Here is a 19,750-nt window from a genome sequence, read left to right on the forward strand (position 1 = left end):
CGACTGTGTTCTCCGTCACTTTCTGGGGTATTTATATTCACTCCAACTGTATCTGACGCTTGAGGGTGGTAGCCAGCGCCACTTAGACTACACGGGGATAAGGGGACCTTCTTTTTCAACCCCCGGGGCGTGACGCGAACGTCTACAACCTGTCATAAGCGGCTAACTGGCGGAAAACCCTCTTATGCTACCTTGGCATCAAGGCTGCCAGAACCGAGGCCCTCGGTAAGTTTTCGCACGATAATAGGGTTCAGAAATGAGGGGCTCGTTAGGAAATACAGAAATAAATGCCGGCAGTCTACAACGCCAAAGAAGGCATAGGGGAATGATTATACTATTTTTTATCGTTAGTGACGTTACATTTTTTTGTTATTATTTACATGAGAAAGAAAGAAAGAAAAACACGAGCCCAGAGTGGGGACCGAACCCACGCCCTTCGATTAAATCTCGAATGCCTTACGAATTCGGCTATCTGGGAGACTGTGTTCTCCGTCACTTTCTGGGGTATTTATATATACTACAACTGTATCTGACGCTTGAGGGTGGTAGCCAGCGCCACTTAGACTACACGGGGAGAACGGGACCTTTTTTCAACCCCCGGGGCGTGACGCGAACGTCTACAGCCTGTCATAAGCGGCTAACTGGCGGGAAACCCTCTTATGCTACCTTGGCATCAAGGCTGCCAGAACCGAGGCCCTCGCTAAGCTTTCGCACGATAATAGGGTTCAGAAATGAGGGGCTCGTTAGGAAATACAGAAATAAATGCCGGCAGTCTACAATGCCAAAGAAGGCATAGGGGAATGATTAGACTATTTTTTATCGTTAGTGACGTTACAATTTTTTTAATATTATTTACATGATAAAGAAAGAAAGAAAAACACGCGCCCAGAGTGGGGACCGAACCCACGCCTTTCGATTAGATCTCGAATGCCTTACCAATTCGGCTTTCTGGGCGACTGTTATCTCCGTCACTTTCTGGGGTATTTATATTTACTACAACTGTATCTGACGCTTGAGGGTGGTAGCCAGCGCCACTTAGACTACACGTGGAGAAGGGGACCTTCTTTTTCAACCCCCGGGGCGTGACGTTAACGTCTACAGCCTGTCATAAGCGGCTAACTGGCAGGAAACCCTCTTATGCTACCTTGGCATCAAGGCTGCCAGAACCGAGGCCCTCTTTAAGCTTTCGCACGAATATAGGGTTCAGAAATGAGGGGCTCGTTAGGAAATACAGAAATAAATGCCGGCAGCCTACAACGCCAAAGAAGGCATAGGGGAATGATTAGACAATTTTTTATCGTTAGTGACGTTACATTTTTTTTGGTATTATTTACATGAGAAAGAAAGAAAAACACACGCCCAGAGTGGGGACCGAACCCACGCCTTTCGATTAGATCTCGAATGCCTTACCAATTCGGCTATCTGGGCGACTGTGTTCTCCGTCACTTTCTGGGGTATTTATATTTACTACAACTGTATCTGACGCTTGAGGGTGGTAGCCTGCGCCACTTAGACTACACGGGCAGAAGGGGACCTTCTTTTTCAACCCCCGGGGCGTGACGCGAACGTCTACAGCCTGTCATAAGTGGCTATTTGGTGGAAAACCCTCTTATGCTACCTTGGCATCAAGGCTGCCAGGACCGAGGCCCTCGCTAAGCTTTCGCACGATAATAGGGTTCAGAAATGAGGGGCTCGTTCGGAAATACAGAAATAAATGCCGGCAGTCTACAACGCCAAAGAAGGCATAGGGGAATGATTAGAATATTTTTAATTGTTAGTGACGTTACATTTTTTTTGGTATTATTTACATGAGAAAGAAAGAAAAACACACGCCCAGAGTGGGGACCGAACCCACGCCTTTCGATTAGATCTCGAATGCCTTACCAATTCGGCTTTCTGGGCGACTGTGATCTCCGTCACTTTCTGGGGTATTTATATATACTACAACTGTATCTGACGCTTGAGGGTGGTAGCCAGCGCCACTTAGACTACACGTGGAGAAGGGGACCTTCTTTTTCAACCCCCGGGGCGTGACGTTAACGTCTACAGCCTGTCATAGGTGGCTAACTGGCAGGAAACCCTCTTATGCTACCTTGGCATCAAGGCTGCCAGAACCGAGGCCCTCGCTAAGCTTTCGCACGAAAACAGGGTTCAGAAATGAGGGGCTCGTTAGGAAATACAGAAATAAATGCCGGCAGCCTACAACGCCAAAGAAGGCATAGGGGAATGATTAGACAATTTTTTATCGTTAGTGACGTTACATTGTTTTTTGTTATTATTTACATGAGAAAGAAAGAAAGAAAAACACGCGCCCAGAGTGGGGACCGAACCCGCGCCTTTCGATTAGATCTCGAATGCCTTACCAATTCGGCTATCTGGGCGACTGTGTTCTCCGTCACTTTCTGGGGTATTTATATTTACTACAACTGTATCTGACGCTTGAGGGTGGTAGCCAGCGCCACTTAAACTACACGGGGAGAAGGGGACCCTATTTTTCAACCCCCGGGACGTGACGCGAACGTCTACAGCCTATCATAAGCCGCTAACTTGCGGGAAACCCTCTCATGCTACCTTGGCATCAAGGCTGCCAGAACCGAGGCCCTCGCTAAGCTTTCGCACGATAATAGAGTTCAGAAATGAGGGGCTCGTTAGGAAATACAGAAATAAATGCCGGCAGCCTACAACGCGAAAGAAGGCATAGGGGAATGATTAGACAATTTTGTATCGTTAGTGACGTTACATTTTTTTTTTATTATTTACATGAAAAAGAAAGAAAGAAAAACACGCGCCCAGAGTGGGGACCGAACCCACGCCTTTCGATTAGATCTCGAATGCCTTAACAATTCGGCTATCTGGGCGACTGTGTTCTCCGTCACTTTCTGGGGTATTTATATTTACTACAACTGTATCTGACGCTTGAGGGTGGAAGCCAGCGCCACTTAAACTACACGGGGAGAAGGGGACCTTATTTTTCAACCCCCGGGGCGTGACGCGAACGTCTACAGCCTGTCATAAGCGGCTATTTGGTGGAAAACCCTCTTATGCTACCTTGGCATCAAGGCTGCCAGAACCGAGGCCCTCGCTAAGCTTTCGCACGATAATAGGGTTCAGAAATGAGGGGCTCGTTCGGAAATACAGAAATAAATGCCGGCAGCCTACAACGCCAAAGAAGGCATAGGGGAATGATTAGAATATTTTTAATTGTTAGTGACGTTACATTTTTTTTGGTATTATTTACATGAGAAAGAAAGAAAAACACGCGCCCAGAGTGGGGACCGAACCCACGCCTTTCGATTAGATCTCGAATGCCTTACCAATTCGGTTTTCTGGGCGACTGTGTTCTCCGTCACTTTCTGGGGTATTTATATTCACTCCAACTGTATCTGACGCTTCAGGGTGGTAGCCAGCGCCACTTAGACTACACGGGGAGAAGGGGACCTTCTTTTTCAACCCCCGGGGCGTGACGCGAACGTCTACAGCCTGTCATAAGCGGCTAACTGGCGGGAAACCCTCCTATGCAACCTTGGCATCAAGGCTGCCAGAACCGAGGCCCTCGTTAAGCTTTCGCACGATAATAGGGTTCAGAAATGAGGGGCTCGTTAGGAAATACAGAAATAAATGCCGGCAGTCCACAACGCCAAAGAAAGCATAGGGGAATGATTAGACTATTTTGTATCGTTAGTGACGTTACATTTTTTTGGTATTATTTACATTAGAAAGAAAGAAAGAAAAACACGTGCCCAGAGTGGGGACCGAACCCACGCCTTTCGATTAGATCTCGAATGCCTTACCCATTCGGCTATCTGGGCGACTGTGTTCTCCGTGACGTTCTGGGGTATTTATATTTACTACAACTGTATCTGACGCTTGAGGGTGGTAGCCAGCGCCACTTAGACTACACGGGGAGAAGGGGACCTTCTTTTTCAACCCCCGGGGCGGGACGGGAACGTCTACAGCCTGTCATAAGCGGCTAACTGGTGGGAAACCCTCTTATGCTACCTTGGCATCAAGGCTGCCAGAACCGAGGCCCTCGCTAAGCTTTCGCACGATAATAGGGTTCAGAAATGAGGGGCTCGTTAGGAAATACAGAAATAAATGCCGGCAGTCTACAACGCCAAAGAAGGCATAGGGGAATGATTAGACTATTTTTTATCGTTAGTGATGTTACATTTTTTTTTTGCATTATTTACATCAGAAAGAAAGAAAAACACGCGCCCAGAGTGGGGACCGAACCCACGCCTTCCGATTAGATCTCGAATGCCTTACCCATTCGGCTATCTGGGCGACTGTGTTCTCCGTGACGTTCTGGGGTATTTATATTTACTACAACTGTATCTGACGCTTGAGGGTGGTAGCCAGCGCCACTTAGACTACACGGGGAGAAGGGTACCTTCTTTTTCAACCCCCGGGGCGGGACGGGAACGTCTACAGCCTGTCATAAGCGGCTAACTGGCGGGAAACCCTCTTATGCTACCTTGGCATCAAGGCTGCCAGAACCGAGGCCCTCGCTAAGCTTTCGCACGATAATAGGGTTCAGAAATGAGGGGCTCGTTAGGAAATACAGAAATAAATGCCGGCAGTCTACAACGCCAAAGAAGGCATAGGGGAATGATTAGAATATTTTTAATTGTTAGTGACGTTACATTTTTTTGGTATTATTTACATGAGAAAGAAAGAAAAACACGCGCCCAGAGTGGGGACCGAACCCACGCCTTTCGATTAGATCTCGAATGCCTTACCAATTCGGCTTTCTGGGCGACTGTTATCTCCGTCACTTTCTGGGGTATTTATATATACTACAACTGTATCTGACGCTTGAGAGTGGTAGCCAGCGCCACTTAGACTACACGTGGAGAAGGGGACCTTCTTTTTCAACCCCCGGGGCGTGACGTTAACGTCTACAGCCTGTCATAAGCGGCTAACTGGCAGGAAACCCTCTTATGCTACCTTGGCATCAAGGCTGCCAGAACCGAGGCCCTCTTTAAGCTTTCGCACGAATATAGGGTTCAGAAATGAGGGGCTCGTTAGGAAATACAGAAATAAATGCCGGCAGCCTACAACGCCAAAGAAGGCATAGGGGAATGATTAGACAATTTTTTATCGTTAGTGACGTTACATTTTTTTTGTTATTATTTACATGAGAAAGAAAGAAAGAAAAACACGCGCCCAGAGTGGGGACCGAACCCACGCCTTTCGATTAGATCTCGAATGCCTTACCAATTCGGCTATCTGGGCGACTGTGTTCTCCGTCACTTTCTGGGGTATTTATATTTACTACAACTGTATCTGACGCTTGAGGGTGGTAGCCAGCGCCACTTAAACTACACGGGGAGAAGGGGACCTTATTTTTCAACCCCCGGGACGTGACGCGAACGTCTACAGCCTATCATAAGCCGCTAACTTGCGGGAAACCCTCTCATGCTACCTTGGCATCAAGGCTGCCAGAACCGAGGCCCTCGCTAAGCTTTCGCACGATAATAGGGTTCAGAAATGAGGGGCTCGTTAGGAAATACAGAAATAAATGCCGGCAGCCTACAACGCCAAAGAAGGCATAGGGGAATGATTAGACAATTTTTTATCGTTAGTGACGTAACATTTTTTTTGTTATTATTTACATGAGAAAGAAAGAAAGAAAAACACGCGCCCAGAGTGGGGACCGAACCCACGCCTTTCGATTAGATCTCGAATGCCTTACCCATTCGGCTATCTGGGCGACTGTGTTCTCCGTGACTTTCTGGGGTATTTATATTTACTACAACTGTATCTGACGCTTGAGGGTGGTAGCCAGCGCCACTTAGACTACACGGAGAGAAGGGGACCTTTTTTTTCAACCCCCGGGGCGTGACGCGAACGTCTACAGCCTGTCATAAGCGGCTAACTGGCGGAAAACCCTCTTATGCGACCTTGGCATCAAGGCTGCCAGAACCGAGGCCCTCGGTAAGTTTTCGCACGATAATAGGGTTCAGAAATGAGGGGCTCGTTCGGAAATACAGAAATAAATGCCGGCAGTCTACAACGCCAAAGAAGGCATAGGGGAATGATTAGACTATTTTTTATCGTTAGTGACGTTACATTTTTTTTTGTATTATTTACATCAGAAAGAAAGAAAAACACGCGCCCAGAGTGGGGACCGAACCCACGCCTTTCGATTAGATCTCGAATGCCTTACCCATTCGGCTATCTGGGCGACTGTGTTCTCCGTGACTTTCTGGGGTATTTATATTTACTACAACTGTATCTGACGCTTGAGGGTGGTAGCCAGCGCCACTTAGACTACACGGGGAGAAGGGGACCTTCTTTTTCAACCCCCGGGGCGGGACGCGAACGTATACAGCCTGTCATAAGCGGCTAACTGGCGGGAAACCCTCTTATGCTACCTTGGCATCAAGGCTGCCAGAACCGAGGCCCTCGCTAAGCTTTCGCACGATAATAGGGTTCAGAAATGAGGGGCTCGTTAGGAAATACAGAAATAAATGCCGGCAGTCTACAACGCCAAAGAAGGCATAGGGGAATGATTAGAATATTTTTAATTGTTAGTGACGTTACATTTTTTTGGTATTATTTACATGATAAAGAAAGAAAAACACGCGCCCAGAGTGGGGACCGAAACCACGCCTTTCGATTAGATCTCGAATGCCTTACCAATTCGGCTATCTGGGCGACTGTGTTCTCCGTCACTTTCTCGGGTAATTATATTTACAACTGTATCTGACGCTTGAGGGTGGTAGCCAGCGCCACTTAAACTACACGGGGAGAAGGGGACCTTATTTTTCAACCCCCGGGACGTGACGCGAACGTCTACAGCCTGTCATAAGCGGCTAACTGGCAGGAAACCATCTTATGCTACCTTGGCATCAAGGCTGCCAGAACCGAGGCCCTCTTTAAGCTTTCGCACGAAAATAGGGTTCAGAAATGAGGGGCTCGTTAGGAAATACAGAAATAAATGCCGGCAGCCAACAACGCCAAAGAAGGCATAGGGGAATGATTAGACAATTTTTTATCGTTAGTGACGTTACATTTTTTTTTGTTAATATTTACATGAGAAAGAAAGAAAGAAAAACACGCGCCCAGAGTGGGGACCGAACCCACGCCTTTCGATTAGATCTCGAATGCCTTACCAATTCGGCTTTCTGGGCGACTGTGTTCTCCGTCACTTTCTGGGGTATTTATATTCACTCCAACTGTATCTGACGCTTGAGGGTGGTAGCCAGCGCCACTTAGACTACACGGAGAGAAGGGGACCTTTTTTTTCAACCCCCGGGGCGTGACGCGAACGTCTACAGCCTGTCATAAGCGGCTAACTGGCGGAAAACCCTCTTATGCGACCTTGGCATCAAGGCTGCCAGAACCGAGGCCCTCGGTAAGTTTTCGCACGATAATAGGGTTCAGAAATGAGGGGCTCGTTCGGAAATACAGAAATAAATGCCGGCAGTCTACAACGCCAAAGAAGGCATAGGGGAATGATTAGACTATTTTTTATCGTTAGTGACGTTACATTTTTTTTTGTATTATTTACATCAGAAAGAAAGAAAAACACGCGCCCAGAGTGGGGACCGAACCCACGCCTTTCGATTAGATCTCGAATGCCTTACCCATTCGGCTATCTGGGCGACTGTGTTCTCCGTGACGTTCTGGGGTATTTATATTTACTACAACTGTATCTGACGCTTGAGGGTGGTAGCCAGCGCCACTTAGACTACACGGGGAGAAGGGGACCTTCTTTTTCAACCCCCGGGGCGGGACGGGAACGTCTACAGCCTGTCATAAGCGGCTAACTGGCGGGAAACCCTCTTATGCTACCTTGGCATCAAGGCTGCCAGAACCGAGGCCCTCGCTAAGCTTTCGCACGATAATAGGGTTCAGAAATGAGGGGCTCGTTAGGAAATACAGAAATAAATGCCGGCAGTCTACAACGCCAAAGAAGGCATAGGGGAATGATTAGAATATTTTTAATTGTTAGTGACGTTACATTTTTTTGGTATTATTTACATGAGAAAGAAAGAAAAACGCGCCCAGAGTGGGGACCAAACCCACGCCTTTCGATTAGATCTCGAATGCCTTACCAATTCGGCTTTCTGGGCGACTGTTATCTCCGTCACTTTCTGGGGTATTTATATTTACTACAACTGTATCTGACGCTTGAGGGTGGTAGCCAGCGCCACTTAGACTACACGTGGAGAAGGGGACCTTCTTTTTCAACCCCCGGGGCGTGACGTTAACGTCTACAGCCTGTCATAAGCGGCTAACTGGCAGGAAACCCTCTTATGCTACCTTGGCATCAAGGCTGCCAGAACCGAGGCCCTCGCTAAGCTTTCGCACGATAATAGGGTTCAGAAATGAGGGGCTCGTTAGGAAATACAGAAATAAATGCCGGCAGTCTACAACGCCAAAGAAGGCATAGGGGAATGATTAGACAATTTTTTATCGTTAGTGACGTTACATTTTTTTTTGTTATTATTTACATGAGAAAGAAAGAAAGAAAAACACGCGCCCAGAGTGGGGACCGAACCCACGCCTTTCGATTAGATCTCGAATGCCTTACCAATTCGGCTATCTGGGCGACTGTGTTCTCCGTCACTTTCTGGGGTATTTATATTTACTACAAGTGTATCTGACGCTTGAGGGTGGTAGCCAGCGCCACTTAAACTACACGGGGAGAAGGGGACCTTATTTTTCAACCCCCGGGACGTGACGCGAACGTCTACAGCCTATCATAAGCCGCTAACTTGCGGGAAACCCTCTCATGCTACCTTGGCATCAAGGCTGCCAGAACCGAGGCCCTCGCTAAGCTTTCGCACGATAATAGGGTTCAGAAATGAGGGGCTCGTTAGGAAATACAGAAATAAATGCCGGCAGTCTACAACGCCAAAGAAGGCATAGGGGAATGATTAGACTATTTTTTATCGTTAGTGACGTTACATTTTTTTTGTATTATTTACATCAGAAAGAAAGAAAAACGCGCCCAGAGTGGGGACCGAACCCACGCCTTTCGATTAGATCTCGAATGCCTTACCCATTCGGCTATCTGGGCGACTGTGTTCTCCGTGACTTTCTGGGGTATTTATATTTACTACAACTGTATCTGACGCTTGAGGGTGGTAGCCAGCGCCACTTAGACTACACGGGGAGAAGGGGACCTTCTTTTTCAACCCCCGGGGCGGGACGCGAACGTCTACAGCCTGTCATAAGCGGCTAACTCGCGGGAAACCCTCTTATGCTACCTTGGCATCAAGGCTGCCAGAACCGAGGCCCTCGCTAAGCTTTCGCACGATAATAGGGTTCAGAAATGAGGGGCTCGTTAGGAAATACAGAAATAAATGCCGGCAGTCTACAACGCCAAAGAAGGCATAGGGGAATGATTAGAATATTTTTAATTGTTAGTGACGTTACATTTTTTTGGTATTATTTACATGAGAAAGAAAGAAAAACACGCGCCCAGAGTGGGGACCGAACCCACGCCATTCGATTAGATCTCGAATGCCTTACCAATTCGGCTATCTGGGCGACTGTGTTCTCCGTCACTTTCTCGGGTATTTATATTTACAACTGTATCTGACGCTTGAGGGTGGTAGCCTGCGCCACTTAGACTACACGGGCAGAAGGGGACCTTCTTTTTCAACCCCCGGGGCGTGACGCGAACGTCTACAGCCTGTCATAAGCGGCTATTTGGTGGAAAACCCTCTTATGCTACCTTGGCATCAAGGCTGCCAGAACCGAGGCCCTCGCTAAGCTTTCGCACGATAATAGGGTTCAGAAATGAGGGGCTCGTTCGGAAATACAGAAATAAATGCCGGCAGTCTACAACGCCAAAGAAGGCATAGGGGAATGATTAGAATATTTTAATTGTTAGTGACGTTACATCTTTTTTGGTATTATTTACATGAGAAAGAAAGAAAAACACGCGCCCAGAGTGGGGACCGAACCCACGCCTTTCGATAACATCTCGAATGCCTTACCAATTCGGCTTTCTGGGCGACTGTGTTCTCCGTCACTTTCTGGGGTATTTATATTCACTCCAACTGTATCTGACGCTTGAGGGTGGTAGCCAGCGCCACTTAGACTACACGGGGAGAAGGGGACCTTCTTTTTCAACCCCCGGGGCGTGACGCGAACGTCTACAGCCTGTCATAAGCGGCTAACTGGCGGGAAACCCTCCTATGCAACCTTGGCATCAAGGCTGCCAGAACCGAGGCCCTCGTTAAGCTTTCGCACGATAATAGGGTGCAGAAATGAGGGGCTCGTTAGGAAATACAGAAATAAATGCCGGCAGTCCACAACGCCAAAGAAAGCATAGGGGAATGATTAGACTATTTTGTATCGTTAGTGACGTTACGTTTTTTTTGGTATTATTTACATGAGAAAGAAAGAAAGAAAAACACGTGCCCAGAGTGGGGACCGAACCCACGCCTTTCGATTAGATCTCGAATGCCTTACCAATTCGGCTATCTGGGCGACTGTGTTCTCCGTCACTTTCTGGGGTATTTATATTAACTACAACTGTATCTGACATTTGAGGGTGGTAGCCAGCGCCACTTAGACTACACGGAGATAAGGGGACCTTCTTTTTCAACCCCCGGGGCGTGACGCGAACGTCTACAGCCTGTCATAAGCGGCTAACTGGCGGAAAACCCTCTTATGCTACCTTGGCATCAAGGCTGCCAGAACCGAGGCCCTCGGTAAGTTTTCGCACGATAATAGGGTTCAGAAATGAGGGGCTCGTTAGGAAATACAGAAATAAATTCCGGCAGTCTACAACGCCAAAGAAGGCATAGGAGAATGATTATACTATTTTTTATCGTTAGTGACGTTACATTTTTTTGTTATTATTTACATGAGAAAGAAAGAAAGAAAAACACGAGCCCAGAGTGGGGACCGAACCCACGCCCTTCGATTAAATCTCGAATGCCTTACGAATTCGGCCATCTGGGAGACTGTGTTCTCCGTCACTTTCTGGGGTATTTATATTTATTACAACTGTATCTGACGCTTGAGGGTGGTAGCCAGCGCCACTTAGACTACACGGGGAGAAGGGGACCTTCTTTTTCAACCCCCGGGGCGTGACGCGAACGTCTACAGCCTGTCATAAGCGGCTAACTGGCGGGAAACCCTCTTATGCTACCTTGGCATCAAGGCTGCCAGAACCGAGGCCCTCGCTGAGCTTTCGCACGATAATAGGGTTCAGAAATGAGGGGCTCGTTAGGAAATACAGAAATAAATGCCGGCAGTCTACAACGCCAAAGAAGGCATAGGGGAATGATTAGACTATTTTTTATCGTTAGTGACGTTACATTTTTTTTTTGTTATTTTTACATGAGGAAGAAAGAAAGAAAAACACGCGCCCAGAGTGGGGACCGAACCCACGCCTTTCTATTAGATCTCGAATGCCTTACCAATTCGGCTATCTGGGCGACTGTGTTCTCCGTCACATTCTGGGGTATGTATATTGACTACAACTGTATCTGACGCTTGAGGGTGGTAGCCAGCGCCACTTAGACTACACGGGGAGAATGGGACCTTTTTTTTCAACCCCCGGGGCGTGACGCGAACGTCTACAGCCTGTCATAAGCGGCTAACTGGCGGGAAACCCTCTTATGCTACCTTGGCATCAAGGCTGCCAGAACCGAGGCCCCCGCTAAGCTTTCGCACGATAATAGGGTTCAGAAATGAGGGGCTCGTTAGGAAATACAGAAATAAATGCCGGCAGTCTACAATGCCAAAGAAGGCATAGGGGAATGATTAGACTATTTTTTATCGTTAGTGACGTTACAATTTTTTTAATATTATTTACATGATAAAGAAAGAAAGAAAAACACGCGCCCAGAGTGGGGACCGAACCCACGCCTTTCGATTAGATCTCGAATGCCTTACCAATTCGGCTATCTGGGCGACTGTGTTCTCCGTCACTTTCTCGGGTATTTATATTTAGAACTGTATCTGACGCTTGAGGGTGGTAGCCTGCGCCACTTAGACTACACGGTCAGAAGGGGACCTTCTTTTTCAACCCCCGGGGCGTGACGCGAACGTCTACAGCCTGTCATAAGCGGCTATTTGGTGGAAAACCCTCTTATGCTACCTTGGCATCAAGGCTGCCAGAACCGAGGCCCTCGCTAAGCTTTCGCACGAATATAGGGTTCAGAAATGAGGGGCTCGTTAGGAAATACAGAAATAAATGCCGGCAGCCTACAACGCCAAAGAAGGCATAGGGGAATGATTAGACAATTTTTTATCGTTAGTGACGTTACATTTTTTTTGTTATTATTTACATGAGAAAGAAAGAAAGAAAAACACGCGCCCAGAGTGGGGACCGAACCCACGCCTTTCGATTAGATCTCGAATGCCTTACCAATTCGGCTATCTGGGCGACTGTGTTCTCCGTCACTTTCTGGGGTATTTATATTTACTACAACTGTATCTGACGCTTGAGGGTGGTAGCCAGCGCCCCTTAAACAACACGGGGAGAAGGGGACCTTATTTTTCAACCCCCGGGACGTGACGCGAACGTCTACAGCCTATCATAAGACGGTAACTTGCGGGAAACCCTCTCATGCTACCTTGGCATCAAGGCTGCCAGAACCGAGGCCCTCGCTAAGCTTTCGCACGATAATAGGGTTCAGAAATGAGGGGCTCGTTAGGAAATACAGAAATAAATGCCGGCAGTCTACAACGCCAAAGAAGGCATAGGGGAATGATTAGACTATTTTTTATCGTTAGTGACGTTAAATTTTTTTGTATTATTTACATCAGAAAGAAAGAAAAACACGCGCCCAGAGTGGGGACCGAACCCACGCCTTTCGATTAGATCTCGAATGCCTTACCCATTCGGCTATCTGGGCAACTGTGTTCTCCGTGACTTTCTGGGGTATTTATATTTACAACTGTATCTGACGCTTGAGGGTGGTAGCCTGCGCCACTTAAACTACACGGGCAGAAGGGGACCTTCTTTTTCAACCCCCGGGGCGTGACGCGAACGTCTACAGCCTGTCATAAGCGGCTAACTGGCGGGAAACCCTCTTATGCTACCTTGGCATCAAGGCTGCCAGAACCGAGGCCCTCGCTAAGCTTTCGCACGATAATAGGGTTCAGAAATGAGGGGCTCGTTAGGAAATACAGAAATAAATGCCGGCAGTCTACAACGCCAAAGAAGGCATAGGGGAATGATTAGACTATTTTGTATCGTTAATGACGTTACATTTTTTTGGTATTATTTACATGAGAAAGAAAGAAAAACACGCGCCCAGAGTGGGGACCGAACCCACGCCTTTCGATTACATCTCGAATGCCTTACCAATTCGGCTTTCTGGGCGACTGTGTTCTCCGTCACTTTCTGGGGTATTTATATTCACTCCAACTGTATCTGACGCTTGAGGGTGGTAGCCAGCGCCACTTAGACTACACGGGGAGAAGGGGACCTTCTTTTTCAACCCCCGGGGCGTGACGCGAACGTCTACAGCCTGTCATAAGCGGCTAACTGGCGGGAAACCCTCCTATGCAACCTTGGCATCAAGGCTGCCAGAACCGAGGCCCTCGTTAAGCTTTCGCACGATAATAGGGTTCAGAAATGAGGGGCTCGTTAGGAAATACAGAAATAAATGCCGGCAGTCTACAACGCCAAAGAAAGCATAGGGGAATGATTAGACTATTTTGTATCGTTAGTGACGTTACATTTTTTTTGGTATTATTTACATGAGAAAGAAAGAAAGAAAAACACGCGCCCAGAGTGGGGACCGAACCCACGCCTTTCGATTAGATCTCGAATGCCTTACCAATTCGGCTTTCTGGGCGACTGTGTTCTCCGTCACTTTCTGGGGTATTTATATTTACTACAACTGTATCTGACGCTTCAGGGTGGTATCCAGCGCCACTTAGACTACACGTGGAGAAGGGGACCTTCTTTTTCAACCCCCGGGGCGTGACGTTAACGTCTACAACCTGTCATAAGCGGCTAACTGGCAGGAAACCCTCTTATGCTACCTTGGCATCAAGGCTGCCAGAACCGAGGCCCTCTTTAAGCTTTCGCACGAATATAGGGTTCAGAAATGAGGGGCTCGTTAGGAAATACAGAAATAAATGCCGGCAGCCTACAACGCCAAAGAAGGCATAGGGGAATGATTAGACAATTTTTTATCGTTAGTGACGTTACATTTTTTTTGTTATTATTTACATGAGAAAGAAAGAAAGAAAAACACGCGCCCAGAGTGGGGACCGAACCCACGCCTTTCGATTACATCTCGAATGCCTTACAATTCGGCTATCTGGGCGACTGTGTTCTCCGTCCCTTTCTGGGGTATTTATATTTACTACAACTGTATCTGACGCTTGAGGGTGGTAGCCAGCGCCACTTAAACTACATGGGGAGAAGGGGACCTTATTTTTCAACCCCCGGGACGTGACGCGAACGTCTACAGCCTATCATAAGCCGCTAACTTGCGGGAAACCCTCTCATGCTACCTTGGCATCAAGGCTGCCAGAACCGACGCCCTCGCTAAGCTTTCGCACGATAATAGAGTTCAGAAATGAGGGGCTTGTTAGGAAATACAGAAATAAATGCCGGCAGTCTACAACGCCAAAGAAGGCATAGGGGAATGATTAGACTATTTTTTATCGTTAGTGACGTTACATTTTTTTTGTATTATTTACATCAGAAAGAAAGAAAAACACGCGCCCAGAGTGGGGACCGAACCCACGCCTTTCGATTAGATCTCGAATGCCTTACCCATTCGGCTAACTGGGCGACTGTGTTCTCCGTGACTTTCTGGGGTATTTATATTTACTACAACTGTATCTGACGCTTGAGGGTGGTAGCCAGCACCACTTAGACTACACGGGGAGAAGGGGACCTTCTTTTTCAACCCCCGTGGCGTGACGCGAACGTGTACAGCCTGTCATAAGCGGCTAACTGGCGGGAAACCCTCTTATGCTACCTTGGCATCAAGGCTGCCAGAACCGAGGCCCTCGCTAAGCTTTCGCACGATAATAGGGTTCAGAAATGAGGGGCTCGTTAGGAAATACAGAAATAAATGCCGGCAGTCTACAACGCCAAAGAAGGCATAGGGGAATGATTAGACTATTTTGTATCGTTAATGACGTTACATTTTTTTTTGGTATTATTTACATGAGAAAGAAAGAAAGAAAAACACGTGCCCAGAGTGGGGACCGAACCCACGCCTTTCGATTAGATCTCGAATGCCTTACCAATTCGGCTATCTGAGCGACTGTGTTCTCCGTCACTTTCTGGGGTATTTATATTTACTACAACTGTATCTGACGCTTGAGGGTGGTAGCCTGCGCCACTTAGACTACACGGGCAGAAGGGGACCTTCTTTTTCAACCCCCGGGGCGTGACACGAACGTCTACAGCCTGTCATAAGCGGCTAACTGGCGGGAAACCCTCTTATTGCTACCTTGGCATCAAGGCTGCCAGAACCGAGGCCCTCGCTAAGCTTTCGCACGATAATAGGGTTCAGAAATGAGGGGCTCGTTAGGAAATACAGAAATAAATGCCGGCAGTCTACAACGCCAAAAAGGCATAGGGGAATGATTAGACTATTTTTTATCGTTAGTGACGTTACATTTTTTTTGTTATTATTTACATGAGAAAGAAAGAAAGAAAAACACGCGCCCAGAGTGGGGACCGAACCCAGGCCTTTCGATTAGATCTCGAATGCCTTACCAATTCGGCTATCTGGGCGACTGTGTTCTCCGTCACTTTCTGGGGTATTTATATTTACTACAACTGCATCTGACGCTTGAGGGTGGTAGCCAGCGCCACTTAGACTACACGGGGAGAAGGGGACCTTCTTTTTCAACCCAAGGGGCGTGACGCGAACGTCTACAGCCTCTCATAAGCGGCTAACTGGCGGGAAACCCTCTTATGCTACCTTGGCATCAAGGTTGCCAGAACCGAGGCCCTCGCTAAGCTTTCGCACGATAATAGGGTGCAGAAATGAGGGGCTCGTTAGGAAATACAGAAATAAATGCCAGCCGTCTACAACGCCAAAGAAGGCATAGGGGATGGACTATTTTTATCGTTAGTGACGTTACATTTTTTTGTTATTATTTACATGAGAAAGAAAGAAAGAAAAACACGCGCCCAGAGTGGGGACCGAACCCACGCCTTTCTATTAGATCTCGAATGCCTTACCAATTCGGCTATCTGGGCGACTGTGTTCTCCGTCACTTTCTGGGGTATTTATATATACTACAACTGTATCTGACGCTTGAGGGTGGTAGCCAGCGCCACTTAGACTACACGGGGAGAAGGGGACCTTCTTTTTCAACCCCCGTGGCGTGACGCGAACGTCTACAGCCTGTCATAAGCGGCTAACTGGCGGGAAACCCTCTCATGCTACCTTGGCATCAAGGCTGCCAGAACCGAGGCCCTCGGTAAGCTTTCGCACGATAATAGGGTTCAGAAATGAGGGGCTCGTTAGGAAATATAGAAATAAATGCCGGCACTCTACAACGCCAAAGAAGGCATAGGGGAATGATTAGACTATTTTTTATCGTTAGTGACGTTACATTTTTTTTTGTATTATTTACATCAGAAAGAAAGAAAAACACGCGCTCAGAGTGGGGACCGAACCCACGCCTTTCGATTAGATCTCGAATGCCTTACCAATTCGGCTATCTGGGCGACTGTGTTCTCCGTCACTTTCTGGGGTATTTATATTTACTACAACTGTATCTGACGCTTGAGGGTGGTAGCCAGCGCCACTTATACTACACGTGGAGAAGGGGACCTTCTTTTTCAACCCCCGGGGCGTGACGTTAACGTCTACAGCCTGTCATAAGCGGCTAACTGGCAGGAAACCCTCTTATGCTACCTTGGCATCAAGGCTGCCAGAACCGAGGCCCTCGCTAAGCTTTCGCACGACTATAGGGTTCCGAAATGAGGGGATGGTTAGGAAATACAGAAATAAATGCCGGCAGCCTACAACGCCAAAGAAGGCATAGGGGAATGATTAGACATTTTTTTATCGTTAGTGACGTTACATTTTTTTTGTTATTATTTACATGAGTAAGAAAGAAAGAAAAAACACGCGCCCAGAGTGGGGATCGAACCCACGCCTTTCGATTAGATCTCGAATGCCTTACCAATTCGGCTATCTGGGCGACTGTGTTCTCCGTCACTTTCTGGGGTATTTATATTTACTACAACTGTATCTGACGCTTGAGGGTGGTAGCCAGCGCCACTTAAGCTACACGGGGAGAAGGGGACCCTATTTTTCAACCCCCGGGACGTGACGCGAACGTCTACAGCCTATCATAAGCCGCTAACTTGCGGGAAACCCTCTCATGCTACCTTGGCATCAAGGCTGCCAGAACCGAGGCCCTCGCTAAGCATTCGCACGATAATAGGGTTCAGAAATGAGGGGCTCGTTAGGAAATACAGAAATAAATGCCGGCAGTCTACAACGCCAAAGAAGGCATAGGGGAATGATTAGACTTTTTTTTATCGTTAGTGACGTTACATTTTTTTTTGTATTATTTACATCAGAAAGAAAGAAAAACACGCGCCCAGAGTGGGGACCGAACCCACGCCTTTCGATTAGATCTCGAAGGCCTTACCCATTCGGCTATCTGGGCGACTGTGTTCTCCGTCACTTTCTCGGGTATTTATAATTACAACTGTATCTGACGCTTGAGGGTGGTAGCCTGCGCCACTTAGACTACACGGGCAGAAGGGGACCTTCTTTTTCAACCCCCGGGGCGTGACGCGAACGTCTACAGCCTGTCATAAGCGGCTATTTGGTGGAAAACCCTCTTATGCTACATTGGCATCAAGGCTGCCAGAACCGAGGCCCTCGCTAAGCTTTCGCACGATAATAGGGTTCAGAAATGAGGGGCTCGTTCGGAAATACAGAAATAAATGCCAGCAGTCTACAACGCCAAAGAAGGCATAGGGGAATGATTAGAATATTTTTAATTGATAGTGACGTTACATTTTTTTTTGGTAATATTTACATGAGAAAGAAAGAAAAACACGCGCCCAGAGTCGGGACCGAACCCACGCCTTTCGATTAGATCTCGAATGCCTTACCAATTCGGCTTTCTGGGCGACTGTGTTCTCCGTCACTTTCTGGGGTATTTATATTCACTCCAACTGTATCTGACGCTTGAGGGTGGTAGCCAGCGCCACTTAGACTACACGGGGAGAAGGGGACCTTCTTTTTCAACCCCCGGGGCGTGACGCGAACGTCTACAGCCTGTCATAAGCGGCTAACTGGCGGGAAACCCTCCTATGCAACCTTGGCATCAAGGCTGCCAGAACCGAGGCCCTCGTTAAGCTTTCGCACGATAATAGGGTTCAGAAATGAGGGGCTCGTAAGGAAATACAGAAATAAATGCCGGCAGTCTACAACGCCAAAGAAAGCATAGGGGAATGATTAGACTATTTTGTATCGTTAGTGACGTTACATTTTTTTTGTATTATTTACATGAGAAAGAAAGAAAGAAAAACACGTGCCCAGAGTGGGGACCGAACCCACGCCTTTCGATTAGATCTCGAATGCCTTACCAATTCGGATATCTGGGCGACTGTGTTCTCCGTCACTTTCTGGGGTATTTATATATTAACTATAACTGTATCTGACACTTGAGGGTGGTAGCCAGCGCCACTTAGACTACACGGGGATAAGGGGACCTTCTTTTTCAACCCCCGGGGCGTGACGCGAACGTCTACAGCCTGTCATAAGCGGCTAACTGGCGGAAAACCCTCTTATGCTCCCTTGGCATCAAGGCTGCCAGAACCGAAGCCCTCGGTAAGTTTTCGCACGATACTAGGGTTCAGAAATGAGGGGCTCGTTCGGAAATACAGAAATAAATGCCGGCAGTCTACAATGCCAAAGAAGGCATAGGGGAATGATTAGACTATTTTTTATCGTTAGTGACGTTACATTTTTTTGTTATTATTTACATGAGAAAGAAAGAAAGAAAAACACGAGCCCAGAGTGGGGACCGAACCCACGCCCTTCGATTAAATCTCGAATGCCTTACCAATTCGGCTATCTGGGAGACTGTGTTCTCCGTCACTTTCTGGGGTATTTATATATTAACTATAACTGTATCTGACACTTGAGGGTGGTAGCCAGCGCCACTTAGACTACACGGGGATAAGGGGACCTTCTTTTTCAACCCCCGGGGCGTGACGCGAACGTCTACAGCCTGTCATAAGCGGCTAACTGGCGGAAAACCCTCTTATGCTCCCTTGGCATCAAGGCTGCCAGAACCGAAGCCCTCGGTAAGTTTTCGCACGATACTAGGGTTCAGAAATGAGGGGCTCGTTCGGAAATACAGAAATAAATGCCGGCAGTCTACAATGCCAAAGAAGGCATAGGGGAATGATTAGACTATTTTTTATCGTTAGTGACGTTACATTTTTTTGTTATTATTTACATGAGAAAGAAAGAAAGAAAAACACGCGCCCAGAGTGGGGACCGAACCCACGCCTTTCGATTAGATCTCGAATGCCTTACCAATTCGGCTATCTGGACGACTGTGTTCTCCGTGACTTTCTGGGGTATTTATATTAACTACAACTGTATCTGACGCTTGAGGGTGGTAGCCAGCGCCACTTAGACTACACGGGGAGAAGGGGACCTTCTTTTTCAACCCCCGGGGCGTGACGCGAACGTCTACAGCCTGTCATAAGCGGCTATTTGGTGGAAAACCCTCTTATGCTACCTTGGCATCAAGGCTGCCAGAACCGAGGCCCTCGGTAAGCTTTCGCACGATAATAGGGTTCAGAAAT

General features: G+C 47.6%; 2 non-coding genes across 2 annotated transcripts; both read right to left on the minus strand.

Moving 5' to 3' along the window:
- Window positions 1-10,380: 10,380 nt before the first annotated feature.
- Trnar-ucu (transfer RNA arginine (anticodon UCU)) lies at window positions 10,381-10,452 on the minus strand. Its single transcript has one exon. It is a non-coding gene; the product is annotated as a tRNA-Arg (tRNA).
- Window positions 10,453-17,040: 6,588 nt separating this feature from the next.
- On the minus strand, window positions 17,041-17,112 carry Trnar-ucu (transfer RNA arginine (anticodon UCU)). The gene has a single exon. It is a non-coding gene; the product is annotated as a tRNA-Arg (tRNA).
- Window positions 17,113-19,750: the final 2,638 nt, after the last annotated feature.

The sequence above is a fragment of the Haemaphysalis longicornis genome, unplaced genomic scaffold (assembly GCF_048455015.1).
Source record: "Haemaphysalis longicornis isolate Haplotype H1 unplaced genomic scaffold, Haemaphysalis longicornis Haplotype H1 scaffold_11, whole genome shotgun sequence".
NCBI classification, from domain to species: Eukaryota; Metazoa; Arthropoda; class Arachnida; order Ixodida; family Ixodidae; genus Haemaphysalis; species Haemaphysalis longicornis.